This window comes from Callithrix jacchus, chromosome 3, assembly GCF_049354715.1.
Source record: "Callithrix jacchus isolate 240 chromosome 3, calJac240_pri, whole genome shotgun sequence".
Lineage (NCBI taxonomy): Eukaryota > Metazoa > Chordata > Mammalia > Primates > Cebidae > Callithrix > Callithrix jacchus.
Window position 1 is genome coordinate 67,202,499 of NC_133504.1, and position 23,866 is coordinate 67,226,364.

The 23,866-nt window shown below is 38.7% G+C and overlaps 1 pseudogene; it reads right to left on the reverse strand.

Annotated features, from left to right (window-relative positions):
- Positions 1-6,687: 6,687 nt before the first annotated feature.
- Positions 6,688-17,243, reverse strand: LOC100402918 (elongation factor 1-gamma-like; annotated as a pseudogene).
- Between the last annotated feature and the right edge of the window lie 6,623 nt (positions 17,244-23,866).

Below are 23,866 nucleotides of genomic sequence, written 5' to 3' on the forward strand. Positions count from 1 at the left end.
TTTTAAGAAACAATTCAAAATTCTACACAGAACAAAAAAGCTTTTAAAGAGTACAATTTAGTGGTTCTTTGTATATTCATAGAGTTGTGTAACTATTGTCAATATCTAATTTCAGAATATTTTTAATATCTCAAAAGAAATAGTGCTCATTAGCAGTGCACATTTGCAATATGTTTTAAAGAAAAAAACAAATTATATATACTTTGTTTTAAAAACAAAACAAAATAAAAAACTTAGATGATTTTTTTTCCCTTGGATGTACTTCTACACAAACCATACTCAGCAGTTTTGACTTCATGCTTGGGAAAAGACTTCCAGGGATAATATTATCATAATACATTACCTGAAATATTTTATATGATCTGAACTTGAAATATCTACCCTGAAACTGTCTTCCTTCCATGTATACAATGAATGTGGTTAATTAAATGCATGAATGGCTCCAATTCCTTACCCTTTCTACATCCAGGGTTTTTTGCCACACAAATGTGTAATGCCTTTCCACTGAGGCCTCTCAAGTATGTGAACAAGAGTGAGTCAGTCATTCTGTTCATTCACTAATGAATTAATTCATGCTGTACATATTGGCTGAGCACCATAATATATGTCTACAATCATAAGCACTGTGCTGCTTATATTCTAGAATTGAGAATATCATCATTGTGAAAGTTGTATTCTAGTGGAAATACCAATAATATTAAAAGACCATAATAATAAAAATTGTTAAGTTCTATAAAGCAAAATACAATCAAGTTAAGCAGGGAGGTAGTTGGGAAAACTCAATTTTAAATGTTGATCCAGGAAGGCCTCTCTGAGAAACTAATATGTCACATAAATTTGAAGGAAGCAAGACAGTGAGGAAGGTGACACCCAGAGAAACAATCTGAAGAAGGAGTAAGCACAAAGAACCTGATCAGGAATGCACGTGTTTCTTTTGTGGAATTGGCAAGAGAGCCAAAACGATATTAATATGTTGAAACTTCAAAGCTTTCTAAACACAGTTTCTTACCTTGAAAAAAAAAAAATGACTGAACAACAGAGAGTTTCAAACATTAAAGCAAATAGTCAACTTGAAATTACTTGTCCTTTTAACACATTTTCTGTTTTACGCTTTCAGAGTGCCAATCTCCTAACAAGTTTCTCAACACATTCAGACCCTGTCTTTCACTCCACTGATGATACTGCCAATCTCATTTAAGATATTTGGCCACCCAACATTTTAGGCAAAGCAATCTTGAATGTCATGCTTACAAAAGAAAACTTAATTACTCCATCAAAATAAATTTTAGACTTTTGAGCAGTAAGTAACTCAATTTTTAATACAGCATGTTCCTGTGTGTTGTGATGTATGCATACTATCTTTTTTTAACATTTATTTTATATTCCGAGGTGCAAGTACAGGGTTATTATATAGGTGAACTGTGTCATGGGGGTTTCTTGTACAGATTATTTCATCACTCAGGGATTAAGCCTAGTATCCATTAGTTATTTATTGGTCCTCTCTCTCCTCCCACCTTCCAGCCTCTGAAAGGCTCCAGTTTGTGTTGTTCCCCTCTATGGGTCCATGTGTTTTCATCACTTACCTCCCACTTTTGACAGCATGCAGTATTTGGCTTTCTTATCCTATGTTAGTTTGTTAGAATAATGCCCTCCACCTCTGTTCATGTCCTTGCAAAGGAAATAATCTCATTCTTTTTTATGGCTGCATAGTATTCCACAATGTATATTTACCACATTTTATTTATCCAGTCTAACTAGCCTTATCAAAATGATGTCTGACAATTTTCCTGATATAACCAATTCCTAATTCCTCCCAAATTTATGAAGGTAGCTCTAAAGGCAAAACTTCAGTAAACTACCAGCTAAGGCAACAATCAATCTGTTTCTAAAATCAAGGAGAATGCTTAACTATAACAAGTATAGATTTGAAAGAGATAATAATTCAAAGTTAACACACTTTGCCATCAGAAATACAACACTCCTACCAAAAGCAGGGTAAATGTCCTCTTTGCTACCTCCCTACCCTTTCAAAACCATCAAAATAGAGAGTTTAATTCTTTCATCTTCCCTCTGGATCAAAGATTCAGGGACTATACTAATCAAAACTCTGTGCCACAGTTCTCTCAACCATGTGGCTAATATTTTCCTAATGGTCAATGAACTACTCTAAATCACCATTTATACTCTCATATATCCATTTGAATGCATTGATTCTTATAATACCACATAAAGAAGTGGGCTTATCTTGTAATCTCAGGAGGTAAAATTTCAACAATTAAAGTACTATAGATAGAAAAGTAAAAGGGACCCTGGAAGACTTTTTGACATTAACGAAACTCAATTTGGCAGAAAACCAGTACATGCTTTTTCACTTTTTCCTATCCCACTTCAAACTTTAAGAGTAATACACTAATTGATTTCTGTTAGATTACGTACATTGATCTATGAATTATGCAGGACAATCTGACCTCAAATACAGATTTTGGAAGAAGAGTAGTTGGGAATGAAAGGCTACTCTGAGTGCTGCCAACAGATAGTCATCTTATATTGGTATGTATCTGGTATGTAATCTAAAAATGAGTAGAGAGAAACAAATGCATTTGCCTAAACAAATAAAGAACAAAAGTAAAAACTATGACCCTGAGAATGGACATACTTCTGAAAATTATTTGCCATAGGAATCTAAGGAATATTTGAATGAACCACGAATTTAAATGCTACAATATAGTGCTACTTCTAGGTCTTGTGGCCAGACATCTTTAGAATATGATGGAATGGGAAGAATTCTGCGTGAGAGATAAGGCAGAAAGCGGGAGAACAGAAACAGCAGAAGCGACATTTATATTGCAGTCAGTGAAAGGCAGAGTTGAAAATGGGTATTCTGAAGAGACGTTTCAGGGACACTTTAGAACAACCTCAAAACCCTTTTTGAACACAGTCAAAAACTAAAATCAAAAGGAGAGTATGTATATAGAAGACAAACAAAATAAATCCAAACCAAAAATAACTTGTGCTCTTTGCTATATGACTTGGTCAATGAGAACAGAAGCACTAATCACACTCACACTTCAGCAAAACCTTCTTCCCTCAAATAAAAGAAAATGAAGTTTTCTAGATTAAAATGGCTCACATTAGATCACTCAACCTAATTTTCATTTTGGTTAAATGTGATGCACTAAGCACGAGTTTCTGCTTCTCTTCACAAACAAAAGGACATTGAAATAATAGACAACTGGACAAGAACAAAAGAGAGAATGAAATGATCGTGCTGGAAGTTGGAAAAATGAAGTTGCTTTTGTCCTTTCAGACAGCTATAGCAAAATACTGGGTAATTTATGAACAATAGAAATTTATTGTTCACAGTTCTATAGGCTGGAAAGTCCAAGATCAAGATGCCAGCAGATTCTCTTTCGGGTGAGGGCCTGTTTGTCATAGATGGTATCTTCTATGTGTCCTTACGTGGGAAAAGGGGTGAGCAAGCTCTATTGAGCTTTTTTTGTAAAGACATTACTCCTTATGAGCTGAGCCCTCATGACCGAATCACCTCCCCAAGCCCCCACCTCTTAATATCATCACTTATGGGGTTAGGTTTCAAAAAAGGATTTTGGGGAGACACAAACATTCAGGCCATGACACAAAGCAACATCCATGACACATTCTGGGTGTACTGGAAGGCAGAATAGATTGAATCGTTGCAGAATAAGCTGAGGAAACCAAGATAATACTTCTAATGATCTTCCCAGGCAAACCCCAGAGAAATAAAACATCTAAAACAGCCACATAGCATAGATTCCGTTTTTTTCCCTCAGTTTTCCAGTGGATCATATAATGCCTAGATTATCTGTTTTATGATAGAAATTTCTTACCATAAATTAAGAAAATGTTCTGGACTTCATAACTTGAAAATTCTTTAGTAGTTCTAGAATGAGGTTCAGTTAAATGTATGTATTTAAATTTATTGGGTGACTTTAAAGGACATTCTTGTTATGAATTGTTACCTTCAAAAGTGGTTATGGTTCTTACTGCTAAACTCCTATCCTAAGGTAAGCTAAATAGTGACTTTCTGCATAGTATGCAAGTTTAGGTAAGAGCATGGGCTAAATGTTTTATTTAACAAATTGCTTTTATGTTGTTCATAGTTTAGAAAAGCATTTAAGTATGTAGTTTAACATAGTTTATGTTCAAAGGCTTTTTATAAGAAAATGCTCATTACATTTTTTAGAAGTTGTTTGTAAACATATCCATTTTTCATCCTAACTTAGTTTCTTTCTCTCTCTCTATTTCTCTTTCTATATAGTATAAAATGTATATGATTATATTAAATGTGTGTGTGTGTGTATATATAGTACATATAATTTCTGTAGTTAGAGATCACTATACCAGACTTTCTGGAGAAGAATTTGGTGGTATGTATCTACATCTATATGTCCATTTTATGTGAGAATTTCACTTTCTCAAAATTATACAATTGACCCAAAATTAAATATCAAATCTGCAGAGATAGTAAACTATATCCAAAAAAGTTGTTTATTTAGACATTTTTCAAATTAAAAACTAAAGGAGAAGCTCAGTTGAACCTATATTTTTAAAAGTTTTAAAATAATTTGCCATACTATTATATATAGCAAATATATATATAATAAAATACATGACATAATAATACAAAGATTGATGGAAGTACGTATTGATAGGATGGTAAGCTGATAACAGCTTTAGCTTTCTTCATTCATAGCAAAAAAGACAAAAAAAAAAAAAGGAAAGAGTTTAAACTCCTCCGTCTTCCCTGTCCTTCTCCATAAAACCCACACATACACACAAAATATATATCAACAACAGAAAGACAGGTCTAAGGTGAGCAATCTATTTCAAACTATAAGGGAGCATTGGGCCATTAAATGGTATAACTGAATTATGGTTAAGACATAAAGTCCTATGCATATTTATTTTCTACTCATTATTAGTATGAATTAAAGAAATTTCATTTTGATGTTTGGAATTCTTTATCTTCCTTCTGCTGTTCACAGGACTCAATCAAGGATAGCTCTTTGGAGTGATGATACCAATATCTATTTCATAGTTGGGTGGAAAATTCTAAAATAGCCAATACATCATTTTGATCTAGATACGGAAGCTAATAAAACATGGCTACAAATGAATAATTAACAAACCAAATTACCAAACCATATCCCTAAATGCTTCTTTCAGGTCCCCAGAGGGTTCTCCTACAATTGGCTTCCTGTGTAGGAGTAATGAAAATCAAGATTTGTGTTAACTTAATTGATCCTGAAAACAAAAACTGCTATAACCTTTGTTTTAAAAGTATTATAGACATTTGGTTTTATAGAAACATTCTTTAATATTTAGGATTTGGGAATTACAATAATGCTATCTTTAATATTAGATTCTTCTCAACAATATTGGTTTAGGACCATGCTTTTCTATCTTAAACATGGATAAGAATCACCTGGAAAGCTGGTTAAAACCAGATTGCTAGCCTAGACCTGTGAGTTTCTAATTGACTAGATCTAGGATGGGGCCCATAAATTTGTAAACATTGAGGACCTGTGGTTTAGGATATGAGTCCATTATTTAATCAGCTGAAATGAAATGTATATTTAACTAATGAAAAACAACTTGTGCTGATTTAAACTGTGTTTATGTCTCCAAGAAGTCAGTTTCAGAAAATGTCAACATATGACTCCATATACTCATATTTAAAATAACAGATTTTATTTCTAGTAGCAACTTTATGTTATTAATGCCTGTTGCTTAAAATGAAGTAAAACTGTGAATATTACTAATGGTATTACACTGAGAAGTAAGAAAGTATTTTAGATTATTAAATTGCTAGTTTTTAACTTTCTGTGCAGTTTTTGGCTTCAAATAAAATCTTAACTACAATAGTCTCCTTGGGCTTTTCATTGACATCTTTTAAAGTAATTCACAGGCTGAGGAATGCAGAAGTTAATCATTTTGACTAATTTGTAATTAGCTCTACCTGTATTCCAGAGGAAATGATCAATATTACCATTTGAAGAGGCCAGACTTAGATCCAGCAACACTTTTAGAATATCCACAGTTAATTTTTGACTCTTCAGTTCTTGTTCCTTGCTGGAAAAACTAAAATTCTCTTACTCAATCACATTTTATTAGAAAGTTGTTTTTTTTAATAGAGAAAATAAACTATCTCTTTTTAAAAAAATTTGTGGGGAAGAAAGTGTTTAAAATCATGTAAGTCAGCTATTATTGTTAAAATTATTACCAGATCAATGAAAGGTAATTCCTGTCATATGTGCTAAATTTTAAGAAAATAAAAAATTTCCTTTGCAGATTAGTTTTCTAACACATTTGACATACCTAAAGTAGAGCTGAAATGGTTTGAAATGTGAAATCAGTTTACCTTTAAACAACTTTTAATTTGATTTTCCTGGCAAATCAGAACATCTGTTTTGGGATCTGGTTATACCAAACACTATTTCAGAGACCGAGGAAAACAGCAGAAAAACAAGATAATTCCATTCCTGGGGAAGGGGTGTATATTTTAGTAAGAAAAAGAAATTCAACTTAGGACAATATTTCCCCTACATTTCAACATGAAGTATGAGATCTCATAAATAGACTCTTGTTGACCCTCCCTATTTTATTTTATTTTTTTTTTTAGTTTAGTTTTTTGATGTTCAGTTTCCTTTAATGAGCCCCATCACTCTGAAGGGCAGATGCAGGCAGGTAGGCCACGGCAAGAGATGTCCACTTGACTATCTCGCCCTGATTGAAGGCTTTGTCATATTCCAAAAGGCCCCTTCCTAGGAAACGTATGCTCCAAACAGCTTCTGAGTCTCTTTGCTTCCGGTAGCCAGTTTCTGCCATGTGTATGACTGGAAGTCATCTGCCAATCTGGACTCAGCAGAAAGGCAAGCTCCTGGCCTCAGAAATCCCAGATTCCAACCAAATGCAGCTCTTGGTTCCAAAGAGGCTGACACCGGCAAAGGCATCTTCCTCAGCTTGTCCACTCGCTTGAACATTCCAGTAATAAGACTGCGAGTCATAAATGTCTGAGTGAGTGCTTCAGGGAAGGGATATTCTGAATGCCACAGGGACCAGCCATCCTTATCAAGGTGCTCCCAGGAACAGGGCAGTGCGAGAGAGTGTAAACTTGTGAGTACTTGTGCTTAAATGCCTCCAACACAAAGGTACCCTTCAGCAGGTGAGCGAAGGAGTCTTTCACCTTGGGCTCTGCAGCCAGCACCTGCTCACATTCGTTCATCTCCTCCTCAGGAGCATGGGCAACTGCTATTTCCTCTTCCTTCCTCTCAGCCTGGGGTTTCTGCTTCTTTTCCGGTGAACCTTTCCCTTTTCATGGGGGTCTCCTTTTCTGGCTGGCTTTCTGCAAGCTTTTTAGCGTCAAACTGGGGTATGTTCTCAGACTGTTTCACCTTCCCTAAGACAGCCCGGAATTGGGGCTGCTTAATGCAGTTGAGGAACCAGTGGTTGGTATTGGGAAAGGCCTGGCAGAAGGAAAGCTCCAGAACCTGCTGATAGGGCCACAACAGGGTGAAGACGACTGCGATGTCAGCCAGATGAAGAGTCCTTGTCTTTAAGTGAGCATCCAGCAGCCCCGGAGCTCACCTCCTCCTTTGCATTCTCAGTAGCCTGTTTGTTGTGGTGCATGATGCCCAAATTGGGAACACCGAGGTACTGGCTGGGGGCACTGCATAGCTATCAGCAGAGCTCACCCACTGTGCCACCTGGGCTGCTGCCTCTGGAGTACTTCCCCATGGTTCCTCATTGCTCACAGAGTAGGCAATGTCATTGCTTTCAAACACGCAGAATCCATCCTTATTCTCAAATGCTGGAAGCTTGGCGGCAGAAAATTTGCGAAGAAATTCAGGAGTGCTATTCGTTTGGCCAGAGTGGAAGTGGGGTAGTGCAGAGAGCAGGCAGACCTGAGCCCTGCTGTACTGAACAGCGATGAGGGCCTTGAAGGCCCTCCAGTTTTCAGGATACGTGTAGCAGGGTCCTAACTACCATGGGGATTCCCAATTTAATATTTTAGTGTTAGGATAACTTTTATTTTTTTAGCAAATACATAATATATAAAATTATAAACATGTAACACATAAAAATATGCAACATAGAACAGTCTACAGTGCTTTCTGACATCATATAGAACTCCAAATAGAAAATCAGTGCATGAAAATATTTCTGTAAAAATGGAAAACATTGCTGCAGTAAAATGCTAACACCCTAAAATTTAATTATGTCTTTCATAATCAGGTGATGATGTAACTATGATGATTCTGTTGCATATTTCTACAGGAAACAAACTAGATACATGAGTGGTATAACTTCTGAAATCCCCACATATTCAACCTGTACCCCAAAGCCTTATTTATATCTTCAATCCCTCTATATATTCACAACTCTACTCTTCTCCTATCATTTCTTTAATCTGATTACTGTCATGGTCAGTGAATGCCTGAGGCCAGCACAGGGATAAAGAATTTACCTGGCCGGGCGCGGTGGCTCATGCCTGTAATCCCAGCACTTTGGGAGGCCGAGGCGGGTGGATCACGAAGTCAAGAGATTGAGACCATCCTGGTTAACAAGGTGAAACCCTTTCTCTACTAAAAATACAAAAATTAGCTGGGCATGGTGGCAGGTGCCTGTAATTCCAGTTACTTGGGAGGCTGAGGCAGGAGAATTGCCTGAACCCAGGAGGCGGAGGTTGCGGTGAGCAGAGATCGCGCCATTGCACTCCAGTCTGGATAACAAGAGCGAAACTCCATCTCAAAAAAAAAAAAAAAAAAGAAAAGAATTTACCAAGTCAGTAATTAGTTTAGAAAGGCAGATTTATTAGAGAAAGGAGGAGATGCATTGCAAGAAAGCAATGGCAGTACAGCAGAGAGAAGGCTGTCTGTGACAAAGCGGGGACTTGATGAATATTTTAAAGGGTCGTTGCTTGAGCTGAATGCTTGAAATAGGATGTTTGCGTGCTGGTGGGCAGTAGGCTGAGTGCTTGGGTTTGATGTTTGGGTGCAAGTGAGCCATCTGCAGTTGACATAATTTCTGGGAACATTCACTCCCGTCTATCCCTGTTTCTTTCTGGCTAGCTAAGCTCATTGATTAATTTTCTTTTAAACTGTTTTGGGCTCCACATTCCCCTATCTCCTCTGACAGAATGACAAGGACAAATCTTAGGCATTTGGGCAGAGGTGTAATCTTTTAACTACTTTCCCCCAGCCTGCTGCATAGAGCTGACCCTACCTACAGTTATTGGTGGGGCAAGGGGCCTCATGGGCCACTGTCTCAGATTATGGGACATAAAAGGTTGGGTACATCTGGAAGATGGGTTTTAGAAGAGAGAGCATGTTTCTATGGAAATGATGTCCAATGGAGTCTAAAGGAGACTCTAGGGTCTCTGGGGACAATTTGCTGGTATCCTTGCATCATCAGAAGTTTGGTGTGAAATGGCTACATTCTGGAAGAAACAAATTTAACCAGAAAGTTAGAGAGACAAAGGCTAGAGGAAAAGTAACAGTAGAGATGCAATTGGTCCCCGTAGAGGGATCTCCTAGAGCCTCCTAGAACCTTCTTTAAGAAATTAGGTATTTGAAAGTGGTTTTCTTCATAATGAAGCTTCCAGTTCCTATACTTTTCTTCTTTTGTTTTACTGATTGATTTACCTAGAAACAACATTCTTCCTGGGAGATTGATTAAGAGTTCATCTGTTTTGTAGCACTACTCCAGCAGAGGGATTGATTTATTGATTCATTGTATTTAATGTTTCTGATTGTATGTAGGAATTTTGCAAATTCTTGGGTCAAGAGGAGCTAAGGACAACTTCTGTAATTCCTGTCACTGCAGCATCAGTTTTACTTAAGCTGGCAAAAAAGGAAATTAGGTGACTGGCCCTTTTATCTCAGTATATGGGAGACTGTTGGAGGCATAGCACTGGCATTAGTTCAGTTAAGCTGAGAGTGGGGGATGGGTGCAACATATTTCAGAGAGCAAGCAGGGATAGCTAAGTTATAGTTACACAAATAAAGAATAACCCTGATTTTCGGAGCAGTACTGTGTTAACTAAGGTGACGAGATAAAGGCCAAAATGGTGGGAATTTGGTCTGATTTGAGAGTGAGATATGGTGTAATTTGTTAAGGTGTCTTTTTAATGACTTGTTTTGCTCTTTCTACTTTCCCCGAGGATTGTGGGTGACAGCCTGTGTGTAAGTAATATTTAATCTGAAGAGCTTCACTTATTCCCTGTGTAATCTGAGATATAAAAGTGGGGCCATTGTCTGACTGTCGGGAAAAAGGGAGACCAAAATGGGCAAGTATCTGGTCCAAAAGGTCCATGATGACTTCAAATGCCCAGTCAGTTTTTGTGGGAAAGGCTTTTATCCATCCAGTGGCAGTATCTACAAAGCCTAGCAAGTAGGCATGTGTGTAAAATCTAGTTGCCAGTCTTCCCCTGTCAGAGCCCCTCATCTTTGAATGGGTTTAAGGAGGAGGGCAGGTTTGTGGGGCCCCTCTCAGTTAGACTGAAGCAGGACACTGTTAGGAGAGAGTTGGAGGGTGAACAGGTCTTTAGCAAGAACCTGTCCAAGCAAGTGTGGGCTATCGCTAAATCCCTGGAGAAGGACCGTCCAGGTTAACTGTTGGGAAACATGGGTGGAGGGGTTTCCCCATTCAAAGGCAGATAAGAATTGGCAGCCAAAATGTACTGGTATGCAAAAGGAGGCATTTTTAAAATCTAATACTGTGAACCATGAAGTGCGGGTTGCCCTAAAGGGTGTAGGGATCAGAAATGATTGGGGTGTACAGGGATTACTGCCTCACTGCTGACCCTTAGGTCTTGTACCATTCTATGTGTGCTATCTGACTTTTTAATGGCTACCGTCAGGGTTGCATGGCCAGTTGCAAAGGCTTAATAACCCGTGACCAAGAATTTTTCTATTAGAGTCTGTAGGCCCATTTGGGCTTCCAGCTTCAAGGCATGTTGCCAGATCCTAGGGAAAATATTAGGTCTTCAGATGAATTTTTAGAGTCTGCAAACAAAGAATGTCCTGGAGTGGAGATATCCCATACTTCTGGAGGAACCTGTAAAATGGAGGATTTTAGGAGATGGGAGCATTTGGTGGAAAAAGCTAGTAATGCCAGTGTTGGGCAGGCACACTCAGGGAATTTAAAGCTAGTTTGAAGTTTGTCATTATGTCCTAAGTAGTGGGATAGGACAGCTTGGTAGAACCTGGAAAGTGAGTGACAACATTTTTCCCCAGCGTGTATACTAAGGGGAGATAAAGCATCACTGCTGTGGCCTGCCATCTGTGCTGGTGAGAAGGCTCAAAGACAGAGAGGTAGGTCCAGAAAAACCAATTAGGGCTGAATAAGTAGCTCCTGTATCAAGTTAAAAACTCAATCTTATTCCCTGGTTTATTTAGGGTTACCGGAGGCTCAGCCATAGAAATGGTAAATACAGGGGCCTGGATGGCCTGTGAGCCCTGTCATTCATCTCTTTCTGCTCTCTCAATTCTATCAGCTTCCTTATAGTAGAGGAACAGAGTTAGGGGCATTTGCCATTGCTGTTCTCCCAAACTGGCCCATAACTGGTGCTGCTGATTATGGGATGACTCTCCTACATGAAGAGAGGGGCAATCCATTTCCAATGCCCCACTCATTTGCAGTGAGTAGAAAGTCAGTGGGGACTAGAAGATGGTTGAGGAGGGTTTTGGCAGTTCTGGCTGATATGCCCTGGCTGATTACAGCACTAGCAGATAATGAGCTCCTTTGTGCCCATAAGCCTCCACGCCGATGGCTAGCCAGGGGTCCTTGGTATTGGCAGAGAGTTTGCAGTGGCAACAGACATGTAGTGAGTCTGCCACTCACCTTTCTCAATCCTTCCTATCCCACTGTGATATTTCCTCCCATTATTAAAGACCCTGAAGACCATGTCCAGCAAGATGGGGAATGGAGTTTGCGATCTTTGGTCAGTTTCTGGAGTTCATATCTAATATCTGGAGAAGGCTGGCTGATAAAACAAACAAAAAAACAGCCAAAATAGCTAGGCTTTCTGGGCTTTTGGAGTCTACATTAGTATATTTTCACTTGACTGCAGCCAGCTTATAGTGAAATAGAGGTAGGTCTTCATTTGACCCCTGTGTTAACCTCTTAGCTTGGCATAGTTGGCCATTTTATGGCAGGCTTTTTCATGCCTTCAATTAAACAAGTAATTACGTGATTACGGCATTCCCTGCTAGTGTTTCCCTCTTGGTAGCTTCATCTAGAATCAACATCAGGAGCTGCTGTACTCCCCAGGCTAGAATCCTAAGGGTCTGGTCATGGACCTTATCTTCCCACCATTGAGCTAGAGACCAAATGAGGGACCTTGCCTCACAACAGGTGGTAAAGATAATATAAACATCCTGACAAATGAGATCAGAGGACACAAAGCATCCTCTGAATTCTTCTATGATGTGAGAAGGGTCCTGGCCTTGGTCCTAAAGGATCCAAGTTTAGCTTGTATCTGATAGAAGTCTGAAATGGGAAAGGAACATGGACTCTGATGGTTTTTTAAGTGGTTTGCCACTCTGAGTAGTGGTAAACCATTTTCTGGGGCTGAAGTGGGATAATAAATGGCTCCCAATCCAGTATTTGAGGGGAAAAAAGGTTTCCCATAAAAGAGAGGCATAGAGAAGGAGGTAGAAGGTTGAGCAGAAGGAGGGGAAGGCATAGGAGGAGATACACTGTTGAGGAGGAGGAAGGGGAGGAAGGTGCGGAGGATCTTGACCATGGGAGCATAAAAGAGGATTCATCTAAAATGTCTGGAGCCAGGAGGAGGTAAGAACTTTGTTAGGCACATTCAACAGATTCCTTGAAGGTCTGGGTCCCAACGTTGGGACATAAAGTCCTGGATATAAGAAACCTTAGACCATTTAGAGGAATTTTGACAACACAGATCAAGTTGCAAAAGAGTATTAAAATCCAGAGTCCCATTCAGAGTCTAGGCTAATTGGTCTCTGAACCACATTACACAAGAAAATTAGTTGCTTCTTCTTGAGAGTCTGGGAGTCAAATTTGTCCTAATGTTTTAGGATGCAACCCAAAGGTGAGTCTGAAGGAATACATAAAGTTTGTCCCATGCTGGGATGGGAAAATGATAAGCCACTGGAAGCTGATGTCTGCTGGGGACATGAAGCACACTTTCTCAAGGTGTCCTGGCAGGGGAAAGGATACCACTCAAGTCTGCTGGGGCACTTCTGAGATGTCATTCCTACAGTGGTATTGCACCTATTAGGAAAGACCTCCCAGAACTGGGGCCAATGCCTCTGGGGCCTGACACAAGATGGCTTGTCCAGGCAGGAGGTATGAAGGTGAAGGGAGAACTCAGCCTGGAACCAGCCCAGGAGAGGGGATGGGAATGGGGAGACTCATTACTCTGAGGCCGCTGGCGATCACCTGATTTGGGAATACCTGAAGCTGGAGGTCTGGCTGTCTTGATGTGAGAATTTGAATAAGAGGGAGAAAGGATTTATGCAAAATGTGTGTAGATTTGCCCTAGAGAAGCTGCTGCTGCTAATTGTGCAACATGCAGGGATTGGGGACCTCTGACCAGAAAGGACAGGAGACAACCTTTCTCCTTTCTGGGCAAGGCAGTCAGACGTTTGCCCTTTGACCTTCAGGCAATACCAGGGGAGCTGCCCTGGCCAGATACCACCAGTTGCCACAGCACTACTAGAGGTCGGCTGCTGGAAGTCTGAAAAAAAAATGAACTTAGGTCCCTCACCCGAGTGGGTGGTGGTTGTCAGACACTTCCATGCAGACACCTTTCAATTTCACCAGTGTATAGCCCTGGCCGTAGACAGTCAGTTGTTTCCATCTTAGGTGCTGTTCACAGAAGGTCCTCAGTTGGATGACAGAAAGGAAGAAGGGAGAGTCCCCTGTAGGGAGAGAGATTCCCTGTACAGGTCACCAAAATGTCATGGTCAATGACTGCCTTAGGCTAGCATGGGTGGTAAAAGAATTTACCAAGACAGTTGTAAGTTTAGAAAGTGGCTCACGCCTATAATCCCAGCACTTTGGGAGACCGAGGCGGGTGGATCACAAGGTCAAGAGATCGAGACCATCCTGGCCAACATGGTGAAACCCCGTCTCTACTAAAAATACAAAAAATTAGCTGGGCACGGTGGCGTGTGCCTGTAATTCCAGCTACTCAGGAGGCTGAGGCAGAGGAATTGCCTGAACCCAGGAGGCGGAGGTTGTGGTGAGCCGAGATCGCGCCATTGCACTCCAGCCTGGGTAACTAGCGAAACTCTGCCTCAAAAAAAAGAAAAGAAAGACACATTTATTAGAGAAAGGGGAATACATTGCAAAAGAGCAATGGGCAATACAGCAGAGGGAAGGCTGTCTGTGATGAAGTGGGGACTAGAAAGTGGGGACCCATTAGGCCTTTCTAATGGGTCATGTTGATTGGGCCAAATGCTTGAAACACAATGCTTGGGTGCAGGTGGGCCATGAGCTGAGTGCTTGGGTTTGATGTTTGGTTGTGAGTGAACTGTTTGCAGTTGACCCAGTTTCTCATAACATTTGTGGTCCTCTATCCCTGTTTCCGTTCCTGCCAGCTAAGCATTTTTAATTTTCTTTTAACCCCTAAGGCTCCACAATTACTAATAATTTAACCAAAGAGTTAAGTGTTTGGTTCTCATTAACAATATACATAAATGCTAAGTAATAAAGCATTAAAAATTCTTTGAAAACATCAAATATAAACAAAATGATCTGTCTTTATACAACGGTACTTCCACTATGTTGACTAAAATAGTTTCCCCAGCCACCTGACAAATCTAAAACTGATATATCCACTGTGTTAGATAGTAGGTAGTACTATGTTAGGCCATGGTACAGTTGGGTTGGTAATAAATTTGTTTTGAGTAAAATTCTTCTCTGAAGCTTTCTGAGCCAGTTGATGGGTTTTTTAAATGTAGAAATTAGCAGAGCCACCGGGCGTGGTGGTTCATGCCTGTAATCCTAGCACTTTGGAAGGCTAAGGCGGTTGGATCACCTGAGGTGGGGAGTTCAAGACCAGTATAACCAACATGAAAGAAACCATCTCTACTAAAAATACAAAAAATTAGCTGGGTGTGGTGGCACATGTCTGTAATCCCAGCTATTCTGAAGGCTGAAACAGGAGAATCTCTTGAACCTGGGAGGTGAGGTTGCTGTGAGCTGAGATTGCACCACTGCACTCCAGCCTGGGCAACAAGAGCAAAACTCCATCAATAAATACATAAATAAATAAACAGAGCCACTGCTTTCCTGATCAGATGCACCTTTATTATAATCCTCTCCTAGTGACTCCTTAGATATATGAAACTTTCATCTCAGATCCTTTGCATTGCTGGGATTAGAGGTTTGTTTTTGGTTTTGGTTTTCTGTTTTGAGCAATCTGTGTGTACTTTTACTCAAGGCTGCAGTTGATATCTAGTTAATTGATGCCACCTTACAGGAGAGAGGTCAGGGCCTCACCTTCTACCCACTAATCAATATTGCTTTCCCATCCATGAAAACATATTCTTAAGAGACAATAAATAATTCAAGTTGCTATGGCCATGCATACTAAATGTGGCTTCATAAAATCTACCTCTTTTATTATATTTCTGTATGATAGCTCTGATTTAGAACTTCTCTGTTAAAACAGTTCTACTGGTTCAGTGTTGGATTCAGTTTCTCTAAAGTTTTCAAAACACTCAAAAGAAAGTTTTTATAACTTCTGGGTGGAGTAAGTTCAATTCTGTTAATATCATAGACGTCAAGAGAGAAAATATAAGGGTAAAGTGCATAATAACAATGAGGGAATGTGTTCTCTTTCCGGGTCCACAAGGGGGCATAGTTTTAAGGGCAAGAACTTCCTAGCACCATGCCCTACTCCCATCTCTCTCCGTCAGGGAGATTGAACGGTTTATGTTTAAATTTCGTGGGCACGGGAAGAAACTAAGAGTCAATCACTCCAGCGGAAGTTCTAAGGAACTCCTTTCATTGGCCAGGGGTCTTAGAGAAGGTGGCAGTTCCTTCCAGGTTAAAAGTCCCCTTCTTCCACACCCCTTAGGACTCCATGTTTGGGTCCCTTCCATGAACACTCCCTTCATGGAAGCCGTTCTTCTCTCTCCTGGATTTCCCCTCTGGGTCCCCTTCCATACTCTCTCATGGAAGCCTGCCTTCCCCTCCTAAACTCCATCTCTCTCTATTCCCTTCCACTCAGTGTGGAAGCTGCTTTCCTCTCCTGCATTCCATCTTTCTGGATTCTCTCACTCAATGTGAGAGTTAGCTGTTTCTTTCTCCTTCTTCCTTTTCTCCCTCTGCTTTAAATAAATCACTTTCTACAAACAGTTTTGAGTCCGGCATTTACTGTGCACTGTGCCATGGCCCCCTCTCTCATTCTTGAGAGGGCAGGAGACCAAGAACCTGGAGAAATGTCCTCTCAGGGGAGCTGAGGGCCTCCTGAGCCCCTGAACCCCAATATTACAACAATACCAATCAGATTATTGATCTCAATCATTAGAAGTTCATCAGCCAGCACCTTTCTAATAATGCAACATACATTATACATTTCATGAGTCTGTATTTTTTAATATCCTTTATTCTTTGAACCAACCATTCCTTACTCTGGTCTACTCTTTATATCTTACCAAATAAATGTACAAAATTGTCTAGTCTATTTCTTCATAATGTCAGATATGTTGAATCAATGACCCACACTTCAAGTCAACCAAAGTGATAAGTTAATGGGCTTTCCATGTGGTTCCACTATCTTTGCTTTACATTTGGCATGAGTGTAAATCTTTCTCCAATTACAGTTTTTGCCATTGTTACTCATGTTTTACATATCATATGTTAGCCACTTCTAATTCATTGAAACATTAAAATCCTCTTTACTTTTGGAAAACTTTTTAAAATATTAGGTGGAAGCATTTGATACCTTATATAGTTTGGATATTTTTCTTTTCCAAATCACATGTTGAAATGTGATCCCCAGTATTGGAGGTGGGGCCTGGTGGGAGGTAATGGAATCAAGGGAGTGGACCCCTCATGAATGGTAATTAGCCCCCCTTGTGGTAATTAGTTCTCTGTGATGAGATTTTATTCTTTTAGTAACCCGGAGATGTAACTCTTCAAGGGTCCGGCACGCCTCCCTCTCTCTTGCTCCCTCTCTTACCATGTGACCCAACTGCTCCCCCTTCATCTTCTACCATGAGTAAAAGATTCCTGAGGCCTCACCAGCAACCAAGCAAATGCTGGTGCCATGCTTATACAGCCTGCAGAACCCAGCCAAATAAACCTCTTCTCCTATCCCAGCCTCTGATATTCTGATTTATACATTATTCCACTAGGAAAACTTTCCGACTTGTATACTCAAGTATGTTGAATACTTCTGTTCCCTACTGTCAGTTCATAAACCAATGTGATCAAAGGAGCATCAGAAAATTGGACTGCAGTTCACTTTAAAAATTCGTATCTTAATAGGGCATTAAATTTGTAAATTTTCTATTTCCATAAGTTTAGAAGACTATGGTAAGTTGACTCCAGTCTTCATAGGAACATAGACCATCACACTTTCTGAGCACATCCTATAAGTGCATGCTTTAAGCCAGTCACAGACTTCAGAAAGCTACTGCTAATGATGTTGTTATCTCAGCTGAAACTTCCACGGAGACTGCTGCTGCTTTAGTCATCTCTTGATTCTCCAAAGTGGCATGATCCCGAGCATATGCTGCCAGTTGATCAGCTAAGTCTGTTTCTGAGGAACTCTTGCTTTCTTTGATGGAGGCTTACCTGTTATCTGAAGTTGAGCCAAAACCCTTTTGAATTTGATGAATATACTCTTGAACAGGAAACACTGCAAGAATATTTTGTTTTAGAGTTAAAAAAAATCCTGTAAACCAACTATTTCATGCATAGTGCCAGCAGCACTGCCAGATTTTCCATCTGTGTAGCTAAAAGTTTGTCCATTTATGTTTTATAATTAGAAGATTAAAAGGTAAAGGAGCTACTTCTCACTTTCTTTCACCAGAGCCTGAGCTATTACTGGGTCCTCACTATAGCCACCGTCTAATTGTCTGTTCTCCTAAGTGAATCTCTTCTTTTTCAGATCCTTACAGTTATTTGTCAAGACTGCAGAGAAGATGATTGCTTTGGGTGAAAGTTTCAATTTAGATAGCCCTTAACATCTTTATGACTCAAATCCTTTATGATTTCCAACAGAGCCTCAAGGATAGTTTCTCCATGCTTCCAGGACTAACCAGTCCTTTTCCAACTCCAGCAAAGCTCTGCTGGATCCTTCTCCATTCTTCTTATTTTAAAGAAAGTATAGTCAGATAGATATGCTATTTATAGTCAGAAAGTTATTCTATTAGTTATCTTCTGATACATAATAATGTACCTGGAAACTCAGCTTAAAAAACATTCATTATCTCACACAAATTCTACAGGTGAGGAATTTGGAAAAAGCTTAGCTTCTTGTCTCTGGTGGAAGGTCTTTATAAAGCTCAAACAAGCTATCTGCTGGAGCTGCAGCTATCAAAAAGCGTAACTGGAATCATGGTATCTACTTCCAGGCCCTCACATGAAGCTGTTGGCAGTATTTCTCAGTTCCTACTAACATTAAGCCTAGAAGATAGTGATATTTTGTAGATGTGGATATAAATGTGATGACATAAAAGTATTAATGAAGTTGATGTGGAGAGAAATTAATGAATTTTGTTTTGACAATGTTAAGTTTCAGGTAACCATGAAGAACTCAGTCATAGTAGATATTTGGAGACTTGACGCTGTTTGTCGTGGGAGAATTCAGAGATTGGAATGAAGATTTTGGTATTTTTATAGTCATGAACTGTACAGGGAATATAATCTCAAGAGGTGGGAACTGAAGAGTCCAGGAACAGAAGAAATTATATATAAGCAAAAAGAAAAAGAAAGACCTTTCATGAATGGAAGGAAAACATAAATTACTGTGTTGTGGCTCATGAAATTATGGGAAGAAATCTAGTTTCAAGAACAGGTTCACAAACATTAAAAAGATGAACACACACACACACTCAAATAAGAAAACTGGTTCCTTCTCAAGCCAAGATTTTGTGATTTAAGTACAAGTCACCTCTGGTATCATGTGTTCCCCACAATACTATTAACTGGGATTAAGTTTTCTGAGGCTTTTACTACCAGTTTTTTTAAAAAACTAATTTATCCAAATTTTTAGAGCATTAAACAGCAAGCTTAATCAGACACCAGATCATCTATTTTCCTTCTATCAGCATGTCACTGCCTTTAGCTATAAAGCTGATTGACATGATTCCAAATGGCAAAAGGTATGGGAAACTGAATATAAAGGGAATATAAACATTTGACTGTAGATTCAAAACAGAGAGAGAAAAAAATTCTGAATAAATATACTACTACATAACATTTAATGAAACAAACTAAGATACTAACATTTTTATTTAAATGTCATGTGTCTTTTTATGCTACATTACAAGAAGCTACTATTTGCTTGATTGTTTTCTTACACGAAGTCACCTTACAGAGGAATGTAGTGAAATTCTCTCTCCTTCCGCCTATGTGAGCAGTTAGTGGTGGAGTGTCTCGATCACCCATTTCTCCTCTCGCTCAGACCCTAGGGGGATTACAGCTTTGGGAGGATGGAGTGAGGGGTTCCAGTCCAGGAAAGGGACATGGAACCTGAGCAGTTGATGCCTCCTCAGCTGGAGAAGGAGCAATTGAGGATGTAAGTCATCTAATATCTCAAGCTGAGCAGATATCTCAGGTGTGTCGGAGTACATTACTCCTAACCTGGCCATGTGAATGTGAGTGAAGAGGCGTGAAGAGAGGAAATAGAAAAAACAGTGCGCTGAGGGCGAGCAAGCACTGCAGCAGCTTGTTGGTGGCAGAGCCAGGACATTACATGGCACTACAAGCCAGGGGAGCCTAGTGAGAGCAAAAAAGGTGATGGCAATTGTGAAAACCTCAAAGAATTTCCTGTAACCTCTCACCCACAGCAGCATTCCCTCCCCTTAGGCCAGGATTCAAAGGGCTGCGACTCCCGACCTCCATTTACTGTTTTATTTTCCTGAAATTGATGTGGCTATAGCAAATGAGTATTTACTAATAGTAATAGCAACAGTAAACTAGATCACTTAGGAGTTAAAATCCATTCTTAGCCTCTCATCGCAGCGTGGCTTGGATAGACTCTTGGCTGTCTAAGCCTCAGTTTCCTTAACTGCAATACATAAGGTTGATCCTATATGTGACTATGTTTGGGAATTGTAAAATGTAAGTGAAATAATTGCCTTTGACTGAACAATTTCTAAGTGCTTTATAAGCCTTATCATATATTAATCTGTGAAACACCTCATGGGTGGGTTATTTACAGAAGACGGAACAGAGAAGATGGCTAAAATTTCTGATACTACAACACTGGAAAATTACAGAGCTATTCTCAAACTCAGGTATGCTTGATTCTGAAGTAAATATTTTTGACTCCTGCCTGGCAAAAGGTAAGCATTTAATAATTTCCTGCTATTATTATTAATATTAAAAAAAATAATTAATGATAAAAGTAATTAATATTATCACTGTTCTAATAATACATATTTATTGAGTACCAGTATATGATCAGAGCCTTTGCATGTATCATCTCATTCACTTGTGAAACATCTTTATGAAGCTAGGAGCATTATTGTTCCATATTCGAAGATGAGCATACTGAGGTGCAGAATGTTGCAATAACTTACTCACGATCACATAGATAGTAAATGGAGAAGTCACAAACGAAACCATCCCACTGTGACTGGAGAATCTGCAGACATGAGCACTCATCTATAGAAACACTGCCTGCCCCCGCTTAATCCAACTTCTCTTTCTTAACCAGGTTCTCACATTTTTCTGTTTCTGTGTGTGCGTGTGTGAGTGCATGTATGTGCATTTCAATAGTAGTATTCATATTAAAATATTCAAAAATTGTATTCATAATGTACTTAACATTTTCATGCTGCTTTTTTCTTTCAGCATTCTCTCATATGTTTTTCCTATATTTTTCAATTGCCCCAATTATCTTTATTTTATTCATAAATAACATTCTATACAGTAATGTTCTAAAATTGTGCAGCTATTCTTCTATGATTGGACATTTTATTTAACTTGCATTTGATTTTTGCCCAACATAAATAACTCTATATTTTTATAGATAAAAATTTTATTTTAGTTATCAAATTATTTTAAGGTAAATTTTCAGAAGATAAATTGTTACATTAAAGTGTATGAAAACCTTTATGACTTCTTATACATAATACCCAATACTTCACTGAACTGTTGCCACATTCTCCAATAATAGCATCAAGAGAATATCAACAAAATAACTGTAAAGAGAAGAAATCTCATTTTTGTTTACATACATGTGTGTTTGTGTGCATGTGTGTGTGTATTGTGTGTGTGTGTTGTGTGTGTGTGCATGCACACACACACATATGTAGACAGAGAGAGAGAGAGGGATTGAGAGACAGAGTCCAAATGTTGCTTCAACAGCTACTGGAATGTGCACGGCTTGAGAGTGTGCACCCCGCAGAAGTGATGGGTTATGGAGTTCCCACAATCATTCTGTACCCTGAGCTCAGTAACACATGAAAATGGCTTGCCAAGGCTTTCTTGGATTCAGAAGCCACTGAAGAGCACACCTAACCGACCCCAAAGTCAATAGAGAACACTCAACCTTGGCTTATTAACACTGTATCATAACCAATAGAGCTAATTCTCCAACTAACGCCTCTTGCATGTACTTAATAAGTTCTTGTTTCCCATCTTTTCCTCAGTCTCACATGCCCACATTTTCCCCCACTCCTCAGAGTTCCCAATAGCCTCAAACTTTAAATCTTGCAAACAATAATAGCTTCACAAAGGTCTGACTCTTGTAAAGATCTTTTCATTTGAAGAATGTAGAAAAGGATTTTATCAACATCTTCTGAGCCATTATTTCTCTGGATCTATCAACTTTTTGTATCATTCTATCTCAGCTCTCTTTTTAAAAATTATTTTAAAATAAAAATTGAACATATTTTAGATGTTTAACACGATATTTTAATATACATTCTTAAACACAGTGAAATGATTACTACAGTCATGCAAATTAACATATTCGACTCCTCACACAGTTACCATTTTCTTTCTCTTTTTTGTGGTTAGAGCACATGAAATCTTTCTTAGCAAATTTATAATGTGCAATACAAGATTTATTACTGACTGTAGTCATGATGCTGTACCTTCAACCTCTCAACTTCATCCTACGTAATTGCATTTGTGCCCTTTGCCCATCTCTCAATGTTTTCCCACCTCCTTGTCCCCAGTAGCTATAGTTCTGCTCCCTGCTTTTATGTCTTTGACTTTTTGATTTCACATATGAGTGGGATATGCAGTTCTTTTTCTTGAGTCTAGCTTATTGCACTTAGCTTAATGTCCATTGGGTTTATCCATGTTACCACAAATGGCAGGATTTTTTTTTTTATCTGTCTTGAATTTCTGAATTTACAGCTGATCCTGAACTACAGTCTTGGACAACATTTTACACAGTGAGCATAGGTAATAAGTGAATACTTTGACAACTGACTTTTTCTGTCGGTCTGATAATGGTTATTTTCCGGTTGAGGCTTCATCCTTTGGAATACAAGGAAGCTGTTTTCTTGACCAGACATTGTGGTTCATTGGTAATATCGGTAATCTAGTTATTTTGCTCAGGTTCTTTACAAACGATGTAAAAATACAAAGCTTGCTCCTGTGGAGGCCTCTGTTTTATTTAGAGCTTTTGGGAATTCATTAAACTGTTATCAATGGCTAACTTCAATTTATACATTCTGTCTTATGAGTGAAATATGACTGCATTTTTAAAGAAAACTAAGTGTTAAAGTAGGCTACATGACTTAATATGTGAGCATTGCTTTATTTTCTATTCTAAGGTAAATATATGTAATTATTTAAGAAAAAAAAAATCCCAGAGTAAATGTTACCTGATTAGTCCACTTACAATTTCTTTTAGGCTTTACATATGACAAACTTAGTCACAAGACTATTTTGTCTTGTCCATGGCACAGCTATTTTAAAACACCCCATTATCGAAGGGTTTATTATTATTATTATTATTATTATTATTTCATTGTTTAAGCATTTCTTAAGGCACTATTGTGAGGCTATAATTTGTTCTATGTGCTAATGAAACAAGGATAACTAAGACATTGTCCTTCCATTAGGGGTATAAGGAAAACAAAACAGAAGCATACCACCACAGTTCAGCGTAACAAGTGTTAAGCTGGAGGTGTGCACAAAGCAGAAACACTTGTGAAACCTTTGTTTGCTTTTAAGGGCACTAACATTTGCTGCTGTTTTGTTCTGTATGTGAAATAATGTGGTCTCTCACTTTTCTGTGTTTCATTTTACCAAGTCCTCTTATTGTTCAAGGTAAGCCTATGAGGGCCCATATTAAATTTTTACTTTTCAATCATGATGTTGAGATGATAACACTTATTAACTTTCTTTGAACTACAGCAAAAATAAGAGTTTTTAAAAGGCATTGCTTATTTTGATCTAGCATCTTGACACTTTGATCTGTCCTTACTTTGAAGATGATTCTAAAAGGAAATTTCAGAAATACTCAGGTAAAAAGATTTACATAAAAGACCCCAAACTCCCAGCTGAAAGATATATTATTCCACTACAGAAAAGCATGTTTTAAACTTACTCACGCTTTCCCAGAAAATGACAATACAAACTTTAGTCTTCCCCAAGGAAGACTAAAGAAGTCCCTTTTTGATATGTAATTTATTATTGTTTAGTAATT